This window comes from Callithrix jacchus, chromosome 4, assembly GCF_049354715.1.
Source record: "Callithrix jacchus isolate 240 chromosome 4, calJac240_pri, whole genome shotgun sequence".
Classification (NCBI taxonomy): domain Eukaryota; kingdom Metazoa; phylum Chordata; class Mammalia; order Primates; family Cebidae; genus Callithrix; species Callithrix jacchus.
This window is the reverse complement of record NC_133505.1, coordinates 59,836,328-59,847,307: the sequence shown is the minus strand read 5'-3', so window position 1 is coordinate 59,847,307 and position 10,980 is coordinate 59,836,328. Positions and strand designations below refer to the sequence as shown.

General features: G+C 36.2%; 1 non-coding gene across 1 annotated transcript; it reads right to left on the bottom strand.

Annotated features, from left to right (window-relative positions):
- Nucleotides 1–10,288: 10,288 nt before the first annotated feature.
- On the bottom strand, nt 10,289–10,398 carry LOC118153288 (U6 spliceosomal RNA). The gene has a single exon (XR_004742544.1). It is a non-coding gene; the product is annotated as a U6 spliceosomal RNA (small nuclear RNA).
- Between the last annotated feature and the right edge of the window lie 582 nt (nt 10,399–10,980).

Genomic DNA, 10,980 nt, shown 5'->3' with positions numbered 1-10,980 from the left:
TGACATAAAAGTATTGTCACTATGCTTGCCATCTTTCTCAGCTTTCTTCTCCTTTTGGTGGGATGAAAATTGTTCTGGGTTATAGATGAAAGAGTATTAATACTATTTTCTCAGTTTTTTTTTTTTGTTTTTTTTGTTTTTTTTGATACGGAGTTTCGCTCTTGTTACCCAGGCTGGAGTGCAATGGCGCGATCTCGGCTCACCGCGACCTCCGCCTCCTGGGTTCTGGCAATTCTCCTGCCTCAGCCTCCTGAATAGCTGGGACTACAGGCACGCGCCACCATGTTCAGCTAATTTTTTGTATTTTTATGACAATGCTGAAGTCTTAATTAAGCACAGAATGTAAGGAGATCATGAAGAGATTTCAAAATCTCTTTTCCTCTAGACTTCAAAACACATGCATGCTATTGTAATTCCCCAAGAAGGCATTTTTCCTACGCATGGTAAATTAGTATTTCATAAGTGACATTGAAATTCATCTTAAAATTTCTTCATCACATTTCTACCTAGTGTAGTTTCAGGTATTAAATAGCTACTGATATTATTTAATAAACTAAAAACTCATTTTTTAAATTTACAGATTTACAGATAAATTTTCAATTTCCAAATACCCCTGTAACATAATGAAAGCACATTTTCCAATTTGCAATTTAACAAATTTTAAGAAAACTTGAACCAATTCATGGGTTGCTATACACACACACACACACACACACATATATATATACACACACACACATACACACCATATTTACACCATGGGGTGCTAATATATATACATATACATTGCTTTTTTATACCATATTTAGTTGCATATATATATGAGAAAGCCTCCAGATTGGTATGAAAATGATTGAATTATTAAGTTTATGTATCAGTCACCACTTTTATTTCTTAGATTTGCCTTCTTATTGTCTGGAGTTATTTCAACTGGCCAAATTTATTTGACTTGAATTTTTTGAGGTGGAAATTAAAGCAAATAGAAGGACTCTCTCTACTTCAGCACCTAAAAATGATGTAATCTTGTATTTATTTCCTTTCATGTCTATAACCATACCTGTCTCTATCCAGGTACGTTTCTGGGCACCATTACTTAGATTCTGAACATTAATAAGCACTTGCTACTGGTAATTTTGGTGTGGGTTTTAGAGTCTGAAAGCTAAATAAGACAAGCTGCTTTCAGAATCTCACTTTTTTATGAATGCATAAGGGCACACACATAGGTATTTAAAATCATAGTCCCATTTGTTATTAAGGTGTAGGCCAATGGTTCCTAAAAGGGACTTTTGCCATGCAGGGAATATCTGGCAGTGCCTGGGGATATTTTGGCTGTCACAGCTTGGGGACGGGGATTCAATGTGCTACTGGTATCTAGTAGATAGAGGCCAGGAAGGCAGCTCAACATCCTACAATGCACAGGGAAGGTCACAAAGAGAAATATCCCCCCCTAAATGTCAATAATAAAGAAGGTCAGAAATTCCAGGGGAGGGGAAAGAATGTGGCTTCTGCTTGAAGCCCTGGATTAGAAGTCAGATCTGTTCACCATAGAATAAATTGCATCATTGAGCCTATCTTCCTGTGTAATCCATGATAAACCCATTCCCAAATAGAGAAAATTATGCCTACTTTAAAGCGTTCTTGGATAAGGACTACAGGAGATACATGTGGATATCCTAAAATTTCTTGGCTGTTAACACCCTAGTCTAACAGGAGCTCTAGGTAAAATTAAGGACATAGCTTCTGTATTTTAAAAATTTTCTCAGTAATAAAGATGACATGCCTGACCCCTTTGTTTCAAGACTACATATTTCCTAAGGAAGTCCTTGGTGTTCCCTATAAATCATTTTACCAGAAATCCACAAATTTACCTTAGCCCCAGTAATAGATATATCTTAGACTCAATTTGAAATTTCACTATATGTGAACAATTTGTAAAAGTGTAAAATATACACAAGTTCTCAATAACTTTTATATATCACTTGAGAAATAATAACATAGACTTATACATCCACAGCTCAGCTTAAGGAATAAAGGTCATCTGTCCCCTTGTGTGTCCCATCACAACTGCATCATCTTCCAACCACCCATGATTCCTTGTCTTCTGCTGTTAATGACAATGCTGACTTGTGTTAATCTTTTACATGGCTTTGAGTTGTATTTTTACTACAATTGTATGTATTTTCTGATAACAGATTGCATAGTTCTGCCTGTTTTTGATCTTTATATAAACATACAGTTTACATTTTTCTATGAGTTGAATTTTTCTCACAGAAATATTTTTGTGGTTTTTCCATATAGAAACATGTAGTTGACTTTATTCATTTTCATTAATATTTAATTTTATGAATAAGCATTCATCTTATTGAAATTACATTTGTGAAAAAATATACCACAACCAATTTACTCATTTTACATTGACAATTAATCCTTTTTAAGGCATTGACAGGTTTTTGTTTTCTAATTTAAAATATAGTTTACTTTGATTTTAATTTATACTTCCTTTATAACTAATGCAGTTGAATATTTTTTTACATGTTTATTGTTCAATTGTGTTTTCTTTTTGGTGAAATGCCAGTTCCTGGCTATGATGCATTTTTTTCTCATACTGATATGAAGGAATTCTTTATGTAGTTTGCATACTAATCCTTTTGTTCTGCATATTTCAGGTATTTTATTTTCAGCCTCTTCATTTTTTTTTATTAAATAGTTCTCAAATTTAACAAAATAATGTTTAGATATTTTTTTAAAAGTAGCTTGTTTATGAACCCCTTTACCCAGTTCTTAAAACTATTTCTTATGTAACTTTGAAAATATTTTTAAGTCTTGTCTTTTACATTTTAGTTTTTAATCCACCCAAAATTGATTTTTGTGAAAGTTCAAGGAATTTTATTTTTTTCTAATGAGAATAATTGTTTTTTCCCCCACATCTTGTGTTAAGTTGTCTGTCTTTTACCCACTGATGTGCTGTAGCAGCTTTGTCATATGACAAGATCCCATATATGCATCAGCCTGTTTTCTGGACCAACTTCTGATCTCTTGGTTCCTTTATTATGCACTTCTGCATAGATTTCTAACTTATCTCTCAGTTTTAGTATATGGTATATACCCCTTGTAAATTTATTGCTGAGACAAAATGAAGAAACCGAGGCAGTTATGAAAAAAGATGAGAAGCCAATTTATTCAGCTCCCAGACAACCTCAGTTGTCCAAGAGGGGCTAGAGAAGTCACACCCAGTTTTTCAGGGCATGGGGTTTTATGGGGTGTAGAGGCAATTGATTGGTTACTGGGAAATAAAGAGAAGGCATTTCTATTAGCTGTTGAGAGTAGGAAGTACATGAAACTAGCTGCCATTGGTAGGTGGGTGGGACTTTTGGTAAGTGGGCCTTGATTGACTACTGGGGAAACAAAGAGAAAGCATTTCTATTGGCAGTTGAGGAGCAGGAAGTACATGGAGTTAAAGTAGGAAGTAGCTGCCATTGGTAGGCGGGACCTTGGGTAGGTGGGCCTTGATTAACTACTGGGGAAACAAAGAGAAGGCATTTCTATTGGCTGTTGAGGAGCAGGAAGTACATGGAGTTAAAGTAGGAAGTAGCTGCCATTGGTAGGCGGGACCTTGGGTAAGTGGGCCTTGATTGACTACTGGGGAAACAAAGAGAAGGCATTTCTATTGGCTGTTGAGGAACAAGAAGTACATGGAGTTAAAGTAGGAAGTAGCTGCCATTGGTAGGTGGGCAGGACCTTGGGTACACGGGCTTGCTGGGGGCTTATGGGGCAGGGAGGTGGGGCTTCTTTTAAAAAAATTTCTCTGCAGGGTTTTTTTTATCAGCGGGTTGGAGGTTGGATGGATAGTTTAGTGCTGACTGTGGGCTTGTGCATGGTATGCAGAGGCGGGTGCGAGGAAGCTTTGTGGGGAAGCCAGATAATGAGCTAGGGTGATGACGCAGTTATCAGGCACGGAGAGTGATGAATGTGCCCGTTTGACTCCCGGCAAGGCAACCAGCCTTACACCCCCTCATGCCACATATTTGTTCCTTTTGTTCTTTTTCAGAAATATTTGGCTATTTTTAATGCTCTTCTCTTCTCTTTAAATTTTAGAAGCATCTAGTCAATTCTCATTTAAGAACGCTGGAATTTTGACTAAAATTGCAATAAATTTACATATCAATTTGGAAAAATTTTACCTTATGATATTGGGACTTTACAGAGTATTTGTCTCTGTGAATTTAGATTTCAAAAATGTTTTATGATAAAATTTATAATATGCTCCATATAAGTCTTATATATATTTCATAGACTTATTCCTAGACATATTACTTTTAGAATACTGTTATAAGCAATTCAATTTAAATTTTCCAACTTTTACTCATCTAGGGAAATATAATTATGATATAACATTTTAAATTTTGTGTATATGGAAAATCAAAAGATATTGTATAATCTCTTGATTATACAGAAAATAATCAGCTCTTGCCTGGTTATAATTTCATATATTATCCACCTTAAAATAATGTTGAGTTAATGTGTTCTGTCCTATTACACAGGTGGCATTTCTTTTCTTTTCTTTTTTTTTTGAGACAGAGTTTCGCTCTTGTTACCCAGGCTGGAGTGCAATGGCGCGATCTCGGCTCACGGCAACCTCCGCCTCCTGGGTTCAGGCAATTTTCCTGCCTCAGCCTCCCAAGTAGCTGGGATTACAGGCGTGCGCCACCATGCCCAGCTAACTTTTTATATTTTGAGTAGAGACGGGGTTTCACCATGTTGACCAGGATGGTCTCGATCTCTTGACATTGTGATCCACCTGCCTCGGCCTCCCAAAGTGCTGGGATTACAGGCTTGAGCCACCGCGCCCGGCCCCACAGGTGGTATTTCTTAGGCCAATCATGCTTCAAATAACAGGTACTCCAACTTTTATGTTATCCAGAATGTGTTTCACCAGTGCAACTCTGCAAAGAAAAGTTTCTTTTCATTTTGTGAAAATGACATCCCTCATATAGATGTCAATTCTTGGAACACAATTCTCATATAGATGTCTTATATATAGTTACATATTGGAACTAGTATTGATAAATTTAAACAATTATGGTTAATTGACTCATTGCGGTTATGTTTATAGTTTTATTATAAAGTAGGTAACAATTTATTTGTTGTGTCTCATCTAATAACAATTATAACCTCTTCTTAAGGAGGAGTGTACTTGAATTTCACAAAGAAGTGTGACTTTTTTGGTTTGGCATTTTATTATAGGGAATGAGTCCAGATCAAGAAAGAACATGGTATTTCTTTAAAATGTTAAGCTCTTCCTTAACCTAAAATTTTACTTCCTCAAGAGATAATTTTTTAAAAGATTCTATTAGTAATTTTTCTTAAAAATGCCAGGCGTTCTGTCTTAATTTATCACTTCCACTTTTATTTTTCATCCCTCTAGCTAAGGGAAACAGCCTAGGAACCTCTCTCTTGTCTCAACAAGTACAGTTTGAGAAACAATATTTGGGGGAAAACTTTGATAGTTTAAAGTCACAGGATATGGTCAACTATTTTCTATTACTTATGGACAGGCAACAACAACAACAAAAATCAAATAACCAATAACCCATTCTCTTCCCGGAGTTGCAGGCATTTAACTTGCATTTGGGTACCAAAGCCTTCCTTTAGCTAATTCTGTTTTTACTGGCCAGGTCTTCTTTCATTATTTTTGTAAAAACTAATCAATGTAAGCCCTAGTCTAGACAGCAAAATCAGCAAGAGTCCCTTCTATGCACCTCTGTCTCACATCCACCGGGCTGCTACTATGCATTTCTAAAGGATACATATTACAACTTCCCATTAAGTTTATTAGAAATGGGAGTAAGGATTAGTGAAAGATCCTACAGTTATTGCTTTTTTACACCATATTTAGTTGCATCTATTATTTCTAGTTACTATTTTTATTTTTTGTTTCAAGCCTTATTCATGCAGCCTTTGTAGTCCAGTTGTAAACAATGGGACTGATGATAGTTACATAATGACACATAACATATTCTGTACCCCATCAAAAGAAGAAAAAGTGCATCAATATTCTTTTCTCTATCACCTAATTAAGGTTCTGTTAATACTGTCTTTGATCTCTGAATACTTAATCCAGCAAAGGTAGAGGAACTTCAATATGTTTTCTTCCTTGCCACCATTCTGTTTTATATCCCATTTCATCAGGCAGAGCAGGGGAGAGGGGAAGTGTTACTTACGTTATTTCTCCCAGGCCAGATGAAATAAACCTGGCAGGAGCAGATGTTAAATTGTAGCCTATGAAAAGTTAACACTATCTTCTGTAATTGAAACCTTAGGGAGGAAGACTTGAGACAATTGCCAATGGACACAGAATACCAACTGGAGTTTATTCTCAGGGTCAATTTTGGCACCCTCTCATACATGAAAGCAAAGTAACCAATAGATAGGCCATAGGGGCGTGCAAGAAACGATTGGCTCTAATGAACAGAAGACCTCAAAAGATACCCCTATCTCAGCTCTGATATCCTGGAATCCCATAGCCAACCTTTCCAATGAAGCTTTCCTTGGCATTTCAGTCCTTTGTCAACTCACGCCCCATATATCAGTGGACTTCCTTCCCCCATACTCATGAAATTTCTTGAGTGTTTTCTTCTTTCCAGTGTTTACTTATGTGATAAGCACTCAGGGCACCCATTCAGATCAAAGCTGCTGAAAATAACGTGGTCCTTAACCCTTTTTGTGACTATTTTTGTCCTATTGTCACTCCATTAGCACTCGGTGCTTCCAAACTGAAATCAAATCTCTGATGTCTGTTGGGTTTGTTTTCTATAAACTTTTTACTTGGCTGAACAAAGAATGCTCATTGTACACAAATCAAAATTCTACGTATGTGTTGCTTCTGTGTTTGGGTTGTATAAATACATATATGTCCCACTTATTTTGTAAAAGTAAAGTTACTAGGATTTGAGACTGTAAAACTTGGGTTAGAATTATTGCTCCACCTCTTTCTAGCTGAGTAATCTTGGGCAAACTTAATTTTTTTATAAGCCAGTTTTCACATCTGTAAAATAAGACTATCACATTGACCTCCTAGTTTTATTTTGGCTAAATGTGCTAATAAATGAAAAGCTCCTAGAATAGTGCCTGGCTTACAGTAAGACTGAAAAACAGTTAGTTTTAATAATAATTTTACTTTACTTGCATAATAATATATGCATTATATAATAATAATTCAGTATCAATATAATAATGAAGCAGGATATATTGATCACTATCCCCTCAGCATCTCTCATCTACCTATATCACATAGAGAAATTGGAAGCAAGCTCAAGAGGTTTTTGGTTGTTTTTTGTTCGGCTTTTATCCTATTGTGTTGAGAAAGGCAGTCTTTCTTAAGTGAAAAGGCAGACTCGGGTTTACTTTGAATATGCAGGTGAACAAAATAGCAGAAAGAAGTACAGGACAAAGTTAGGCACACTCTCTAGAGCCGATATGTCTGAAAAACAACAACTATGCAGAACTTTCCCTGGAAAAGCAGTTGCTCCCAACAATTCTGGTACTGTGGATAATTATGTTCAGAAGTTTTACAAAATATATCTCAAGTCCTAAAAGGAAGCAGAAGAAAGATCAGCAGGAAGTGAAACTGGATGTACAGTGGGAGCTGCCGAAGAAAAAGATCTTGCTATGATGATGTTCACTCATTCTGGTGCAGCAAAAATGGCATAATCATCACAGGAGAGAGAGAAAAGCTCAGAAGCTGTTTCTTTATTTGTGGAGTGTTCTTCAGGTGTGTTTTGCCATTAACTAAAATTTCTTGCCTACCCCCACCCCACCCTACTCCTTTTCACTGCATTCTCATTCTTACCAACTCCATCTTTGGTACTCTTCAGTTTCTACCCATATTTCATTCCTTACTCATTTTACCACTTTCTTTACACTTCAGTTTTTGGCCTGTTGTTTTGTACCACATCCCTTTGAGTTCTTCTGGGCTTTTATGCTTCATGTTGATACAAGAAAAATGTTGGATAAAACCATTTTCAAAGGTGTAGGTTAAGCCCCGGATACCCATATATATTTTTTCTCTTGGATCCTTGATCTTACTTGAACTTTACTATGCAAAATCTATTTTTAATTATGGTCCTATTAATTTAGAACTTACAGCATTCTCCAAGTTCAAATATTGCAATCTGTTCTGTTCTTTCAGTTTCTTGCAGTCTCCTTCTTTTTCCTTTCCTCTTTTATTTACTTAGATCTTGGCTTTCACCTTGAGGTGAAAGTCTTCAAAGAAACAGTGAGGCATTCCCAATCAGGGACCAGATCTTTTAAACAGCATGGTATGCTTTTCCCTGGATCTGACAGCCTTCCTCTGCCCAACACCTTATTGTGAATTACCTGTACTCGCTCTCCTGCTGCCACCAGCAGGGCACTAGAAGGAATGGAGATGCGGCTCACATCAGGTTTCACCTTCACAGAAAAAGGCAGTGGTAGAAACTCACCTGCTAATACAAATACAAAGTAGGAAGTAGATACACTGTGCCAGATTTTCCAACAGTTAACTTTTCAGCTTGTTTCCCTTACCCGGCAACCAGTGGGATGGGAGTTTAACTTTCGGGATTAGAATAGACTTGCATGACACAAAGAAACGATAAATGTTTGAGGTGATGGATTTTCTAATTATCCTGATTTCGTCATCACACATTGTATGAATGCATCAAAATATCACATTTCATAAATATGTACAATTATTATGTGTCAATTTGAAAAAAGAAGAAACAAAGAATAGACTTGTGTTGCTTTCTTTCCCCTCTCATAAAGAGAATAAATGTGTTTGAATGAGGACTCAGAATACACATCAGCTTCTTTGAATTACAATAGAAAGCAGAGAATCTATTGGCCACTGTGGCAGTTCTAGGAGCAGGAAAATTTATTTTTGTAATTCTTACAAAACTCCTGGTTTCTTTGGGGCTGGCATAGTACTTAGGAAAAGTAATTTTGAGAGATTTCGACATTACACACACACACACATGTATATGTACATTTTTAGTATAGTGGGTGCTCTGTTAAGGTTATCTTCATCCCATCAATTCAGAAACATTTGCAATCTTTCTGGAAACCATCATTCTTGTTAAACTGACACAAGAACAGAAAATCAAACACTGCATGTTCTCACTCATAGGCAGGGGTTGAACAATGAGAACATGTGGACACAGAGAGAGGAGCATCACACACTGGGGTCTGTTGTGGGGGGACTAGTGGAGGGACAGTGAGGGGTAGAGAGTTGGGGAAGGATAACATGGGGAGAAATGCCAGATATAGGTGATGGGGATGGAGGCAGCAAACCACATTGCCATGTATGTACCTATGCAACAATCCTGCATGTTCTTCACATATACCCCAAAACCTAAAGTGCAATCTATGTGTATATATATATATATATATATAGAGAGAGAGAGAGAGAGAGAGAGAGAGAGAGAGAGAGAGAGCCATACTTTATTAATGTAATTGTATTACTTATAACTATATCTTTACCTACCTATTGTTTTGAAAATTAGAGCAATTTTGGGATGGTGATTAGGCATTCAAGAATCTTTTAAAAAGATTTTTCTAGTTTCTTCTGTAAGAACTTCTCAATGTTAGCCAAAACCATTGGCTTTCTTTTCCCATCAACATATTTTTAATGTTACTTTTTGATCTTGTGTTCTTACCACTGCCAAAATATGAATTGTTATTCAAAACTAAGTTCAAATCTCACATATTCAGTCACCTTTCCTGATTACCTCAATGAGCTGCGATCTCCTTCTGCCACTAATTCCTTGGAGAACATCTAGTCCTTAATACTTTCTGGTAGATTTATATCCTGCAAAAATTTCCAAGCTTTGGAGTAGCTCCAAAATGCAACTTCCTAGGCCCCATTCTCCTGAATGCTTTATTTAATCAATCTGAGAGGGGACCTAGGCACATGCATTTCAACAAGGCTACTAAATGTATTTGATATGAATTATGGGTAGAAGATTAAGTTTTGACAAGCATCAACATAATCATATATATATCTATGTATGTTGGTTTTATAAGTGTATGTTTTAGTTCCCTTGTTCAGTTATATGCTATTAAAGGGTAGGGATTGTATCTAAACCTATTTAGTTCATACAATGTCTTAAATTTATATAGTATCAATAGCATTAATTTATGTTGTTCTCAGACATGTTACAATCAATTTTATACTAAATACAATATTAGGAAGAGGGTTGACCTGTAAAGCTACTTAGAAGAGAAAAATAAAATATGCCAGCAATGTTTGCTTGTTTTAAATATAGAAAGCTTCATGGATTTGCTTGTCATTCTTGTGCAGGGGCCTTGGTAATCTTTTATGTATTGTTCCAATTTTAGTATACTATGTGCTGTCGAAGCGAGCACTGTCTGTTGTTTTTTATAATCAAAAAGGGGGCAGAAGAAATACCAAACCAATGGCTATCATTAAATATTTATTTACTTGGGGTCAGATACTCTCCTAATATTTTGGTACACATCCTGTGAGGGGATACCAAGGGTTCTTTATTTTAACTTCATCCCTTGTAGTTAAAGGGACTACTGAGAACTGAAACCTAAAAATTATAAGGATGCTGTAAGACATCTTGTTGAATGGAAACCAATTTTCCTGGTGAGAAACTTGGTTTCATTTTTTATTTTATAAATGTTGGGTTAATACTGATTACGTGTCATGGAAAAGCCCCACAATGTTTGCTACATCAAATGCTGTGAAAATTATCCAGCTCATATTATACCTCCAAGCATTTCACCAAAATGTAATAATTTTCTGAAACATAAAAGAAACTTCTCCCCATCTTTATTTTTTGTCAAGTGAGAGTACTGAGTTTGTACTTTAATTTTTACATTCAAAACTAGTGGCAGTGAAACCCCTTTATTTCCTATCATCACTGGCAGTAAAGTCGGGTGGCCAGTGGGTGAGCTGATTCTCTCCCTAGGATACCTGGTCAC